Below are 6,067 nucleotides of genomic sequence, written 5' to 3'. Positions count from 1 at the left end.
TCCAGTTAATAGAAATTTGCAACTTTTATTTTTGCAGTTTCTTGTAATTCACTTCAATAATACAATCACACAGTTTATCATTTTAAAATTGCCAGTTTCTAAACTTTCAGAGGAAGACTGTGACTTGGAAAAATACATTGTGGCGCTGTTTAACGTCTTATCATTGTCCCTCCATGTTTGGCTCAGGTCATCTGCTTCTCTAGATATAGAAATAGCAACTTTTCTTACATTACAAAACAACACACTCTGCGGGGACTGTCGGTTACTGTTTGTAACCCAGTGTGTCTGCTATTTGTGTGGCTTCCTCTTGGATGTGCGTGCCTTAAGGTCTGGCATAAGTCATTTCGTTTTTAGAAAGTCCTGTCCTCACCTGCGAGCTGTTATTGGCTGGAGGCTACACACCCACTGCCCAAAGGTTTCAGCCCAGGAAAGCTGTGACCACCGCAAAAGAAGAAAATAAGAAAATACAGGCAGAGGGCAGGGTCTCTGCAGATAAATACAGTCTATACAGTACATTGTTTTTTGGAAAGTCCTGCATGTCTGTCTTTAGGCTGCAGTTTATTGTGAGTTTAATTGGTTGCTATGAAACCAGGGAAACCATCCAGGTAGACTCAGGCGATGAGAAATCAATTGTTATCTGCAATGGCATTGTTTTGCTCATGGCTAGCTGGTGTAACAGTGGTGATCTCACCGCGGTCAGCTGTTTATCATTTTGGTAAGAGTGAGAGCTCCCTGTGGTGGTTTAGGTTTACTCAGTATTTTACAGGAAACCGTGGCCTGAAAACCCAGCCTGGCATTTCACACACACTCGCGTGGTTACACTTTAAGAGGTCAAGAGGAGAGGAACGTTTGAGGCTTACCTCAGATGTTTACCATGATGGTACAAAATCATGTGTTTCTCGAAGCATGTGTGTGTGCTGTAGGTGGTAAAGTTAACATCCTCGTGTGCTGAACAGCCTCTGGAGAGGAAAAACAGGCATCCGTCAAGCTGCCCGGGCTGCCTGTTGGTTTGGTTGTGTTTGAGTACTTCCTAAACCACCAGTGGTTTGCTGGAATATTTGAGGTCTGAGGTTAAAGTGACCGCTGTTTCCGTCTGCATTGTTTACCTGCCCAAAAGATGTTTTCTCACTCCAAACAGAATGATCTAATCATGGCAATAAGTGGAGCATTTTTAAATAAAGTTGATGGAAATAGCTAAGCCACAGGAAGTTTTGGGTGCTTGTTAGATAAGAGAGAGAGACGGGATATCAGTTAGAATCACCAAATAAAGGTCAGGTGATGATGTTTGGTCCCGGCTCTTAACTTGAAAACATAACATGTATTCTACCTTTGTTTCACGCTGCCTTTGTTCATGGTACACCTTTCTGATTGGTGAAAGCTGACATGTCAATGGTCAGTGTTTTGGTTGACGGTGTTCACTGAAGGGATCCCTTTCTTACTTGAGCAGAGGTCGTCCGCAGGTCAGCGTAGCGCAGGGTCAGAAAGTAGTCCTTCCTCCTGCTGTGTCCTCAGCCATGTGTAGAATGTGGGTCATCTTCAAAGAAGCTGAAGTATTAGCCTTCGACAGGAAGCATCAGCAGCTTCCACGGTAGGGTGAGCTCCAACTTCAGTTGGTGAAGTAACGTGGGAAGCTGAGGCTAAAAAAGGTCAGCGGTTTATAACTACAACTTCAAAACTCCTACTACACAGGTCAGAAAGATGTGGGCCCTATCTGTGTGTGTGTGTGTGTGTGTGTGTGTGTGTGTGTGTGTGTGTGTGTGTGTGTGTGTGTGTGTGTGTGTGTGTGTGTGTGTGTGTGTGTGTGTGTGTGTTATTATACCTAACACTGATTTCGTGTTTTGAGCAGGAATTCTGTGCACGTTCTCATTCCAGTTCACCATCTGGTATTAAGCTAAAATACACTGATTCTCTCCCGTAGATACTTAACAATACGTTTTCCCATCACCCAAAGCTATGAATGGCTTTATTAGGGTAATAAATAAGATTTTCATTGCATCATAGCACATGATGACCATATGTGTGGGGAGTTGCAGGTGTTTAGGCTCACTTTCCAGTCCAGACATTACACATGCAGTACATTTCTAACTGGTGGAGTTACTGACATGGCAATATGTTTCAGTGACAAACTACTGCTTATCAGAGGTGGGACCAAGCCATTGTTCTGCAGATCTCACGTCTTTGAATTCAAATGTCTTTGGTATCACGTTTTTTCCAACTGGATCCCAGTGCTGTGATTTTAATTCTTCCTGGTTCTCTTGTGAAACTTGATTGGATGCTGTCTGGTTGGTTCAAACAAAGTGGGTCTGGGGAATTAAGTGTCGACTTGCTTGGAGTGAATAGCGCTAATGTAAGCTAAGATAGCCACCATCCCACCAACTCCAGCCCGTGCACCAAGCTTACGCATTCATGGTTTCTGCATCCGCATGGCTACAAGGGTCTGTTCATCATCTGCCCAAGTCCACAGAGATCCCCATGGACCCCTGTGCAGCCCAAAATTTATGATCGTGCAGACAGTACATGCACCTACTGTGCATGTACTAGAAAAGCAAACGGGATGCCTATTTCGAGCTCTGTATGTATGTACTGTATCCCCCATTCACCAAAGAGCTCCTCTTCCTGTTGGCAGGCAGGCACCATTATGTTCTTTCTCATGCACGTGTGGATCGTGTCTCTGTATGCAGCCAGATGTAGTATGGAAAATGCAGCTGTCAAGTTGACAGCTGTCACCAATATGAAATTGTTGTCAACCACCCCGAAGTCCAAACCTAGCAAACTGACCAACATGTAATGGAGTGTTAATAGAATTAGCAAAGGCCTGATCAGGCCCTAGCTATAGTGTCATTCCTGTATTTTACATTGTAATAACTATTACTGATAAAAGTAATCACGCCACTGTTAACATGCTCCTAAGTAATTACTGCCCAGTGCTGGTCTTGGATGGGAACAGACCACGTCCTCTCATCATGCAGTGACTAAAATTGGACAAACAACTATGCCAGTTTCATGGTTTCCTAAGCTTGTGATATCATTCCTAATTATATCCTTTAATAAAACCACAGTTTGGATCATACTGCGCTGAATGCATTTGGAGCTTATATCTCCCCGTTTCCAGGAAGTGTCTCCAGCCCAGGTGTTTGGCTAGTAGACCCAAATCTTTCAAATCATCCTTCACAGCAAATTTTATTTTGTAACACTGGCTCAGGGACTACATGCATGTTAAGAAAGTGAGGGTTTGTCAAGGTGATTGCTTTTCCCTCTTTCCAGTTTTGCAATGAGAGTGGGTTCACTTGTTACTGCTGCTGTATCTGACTCATACATATGCGTCATAATGTTAGCACAAGCCAGTTAGCATCTACTCCAAACTGTCTCCAGGGCACTGCAGCTAGCCGATCATGTGGCCTCCCGAGGTTTATAGAGTGCAGTGTTATATCGTTAAGTCTGCAAGCAGACCACACAGAGCAAGCGAGGGTGTCTGTGTCCTCATTAAAACTCTGCCTGGGCAAACCAGAGGCAGCCAATATACACAGCAGATAAGACAGTTAGCAGCTCGCTCAGATTTATAGCAGCTAGCCTCGGGGAGCGAGAGGATGAGGGGCGAGAGAGAACATGAGTTCATATATCGTTTAATGTCTGGCAGCCAGATGAACAAACTGAGGACAATCTGTGATTTAAAAGGGCTCTTGAGAGAAAGAATTGGTGCGTAGACAGGTTGTTTGACTGACAGCGGTATATAGATGGTGAAAGGCCAGGGGTGATACAGGGAGGATGGTAAAGGAGATGGATGAGTGGAGGAACAAACTGGGAAAATGGGACAGGTAGATGATCTGAAAATGAGATTTTAAATTAGGAAAAAATATGTTTTATTTAAGGAGATGTTATGTCGAAATCATGCCAATGTGTTGCTAAACGTAAAATCTATAGCATCGTCAAAGCAGCTGAGAAACGCACTCGGGAAACCACAAACTTTTGCAATACTACAACTCTCCGTCATTAGTAAAGTCCAGTTTTATGTCAAAGTTTCTTGTCAACACCAGAAATCAGCCTCCTCATAACCCCAACTTGATCTCTCACCTTGTTCACATAAATAACCCTCCCTCAAGAACAGGGGTCAGCCTTGTCCGATCCACTCCACTTTCCCTCCACGTCTCTGTTCCCCCTTTGATTTACATCTACCGTATTAAAACCCGGGCATCCTGCTCTAGAAAAACACAACCTCTTAATTTCTTTGGGTAAATTTTAAGCGGCGTGGACTCGTTTAGTGTCAGGTTTTGCAGACTCCCCAGTGTGCAGGCCCACCTAGTGTGACACTGCACCTCGTAAAGAAATCAACTTTTGGGAAAGGCTTTTCTCCCCGAGTGAGTGTTGGGTTTCACTACCAGTCTGTGGATTCAGTCACAGCGAAACAAGCCGCGCTAACAAAGACAAGGCGATTTAGACACCTGAAAGAGGATACACACACATACGTACTGCAAAGTTCCTCTGCTTTCAATCACACATTATCCGTGCACACCAGTCTCTCTCCCGTTTCGTTTTCTTTAGGTTAACATCTGCCTCATCAAAAGGGCATGTTTTTTTTAGCTCAATCTGACAGTTTCTGAGGTTGAAAAAGTTTGATAGGGAACATGAAAGTCGTGACCTTCCCTGAACTGGATTTTGAGCAGAATATTCTTGGAACTTTTCCAGTTAAACAAAGCAATAATGCACACATTGTCTTTTCCTTGGCTCAATCTCTTACATACAAATATGAACACAAATATATTAACACATATTTGTTTACCCACACAGACGCTTCCCAGCAATTTGTCCCAGATGACTGCCAAGTTACTGGCACTGGCGAAAACCCCCCAAATGTCATAAACACGGACGCAGACCACATCAGTCTTCTGGAATATATTTGTAAAACCCTGAGTAGCAGCACCAAAAGACATGCATTTTCTATACTGTCAGGTTGAATGAATGGCCAAGCAACGCGGAATTATCTTGTCCCTCGAGCAGCACACTGATCCCAAAAGGACATACTGAGGAAAATCACATCTTCACTTTGACCTCTTTTTTTTCTTTGAGAAGCCAAAAACAAGACAATATTTCACCCAGTGTGTCCTTTCCTCGGGGCATCAGAAGAGGTGTGAGTGGTGATGGTGTTTCTTAAGTTTCCTCTCTCAGCAGGTATTTGCTCCATTGATGTGGCCTGGAGCCATCGCCTCCAGCACCAGCGGCACTTTTCTGAAGGTGATCCTGACCTCTGACCCGAGCAGGGCCAAAACATGCTTCAAGGCTGCATCCTTGTTTTTTGTGCACCTCACAAGTAGGTTCATATGTATATAAGAGAATGTGTGTTGTTGTGTAATTTGATTGCTATTAATTTCATCTTTAAGTTAGAACATTTCCATGAGGTTTTAACCTGCAGTATGTAGAACAAAACTGGTAAAATGTGTCATAAAAAGACAGAAAGAAATGAGACAGAGAAGCTAAGGCTAAGCTATACCTTAGGATGGCTGTGTGTAATGATAGAGCTGATACTATAATGGAATTGTAGTTTATGTTTATGTACTGTTAAAAAGGTAGCATGGGGGAAAAACATACATCATTAGCCACAGTACTACTATATGATACACAGCTTGATGATGGGGTGTTTCTACCAGCCTCTTTACACACTCATGTAAATTCAGAGCTCCAGCTGTGAGTCATCTAAAAAGTGGGAAAAATAAATGTGACTTTCACTTCTATTTATCAAGAAATATATAATGTCGTAAATGCAGCCTGTTCCTGTATTAGACCAAAAACAATAGGCTGATTAAACCATCCTTTCAGTTTCAGTTTTAGGTTGCTTCTATTGCATGTTTTGTTTTTATATCTTAAGCTTGCGTCACTTTCTTCCTGGATTTTGGTTTTAAGTTCTTTCCAGCAATTTTCAGTAAATTGTCTTTATTACTCACTCAGCTCAGGGGAAATCTGCAGATTTTAATCAGTGAAATCAGTTTAATTAGATTACTGAACACACTATTGCTAATGTGTCTTAGGGGAAATTCATTTTAATATTGTTGATTAGAATGATTAATGATGGAAG

Source organism: Chaetodon trifascialis, chromosome 19 (assembly GCF_039877785.1).
Source record: "Chaetodon trifascialis isolate fChaTrf1 chromosome 19, fChaTrf1.hap1, whole genome shotgun sequence".
NCBI lineage: Eukaryota > Metazoa > Chordata > Actinopteri > Chaetodontiformes > Chaetodontidae > Chaetodon > Chaetodon trifascialis.
Note: the sequence above shows the minus strand (reverse complement) of the source record.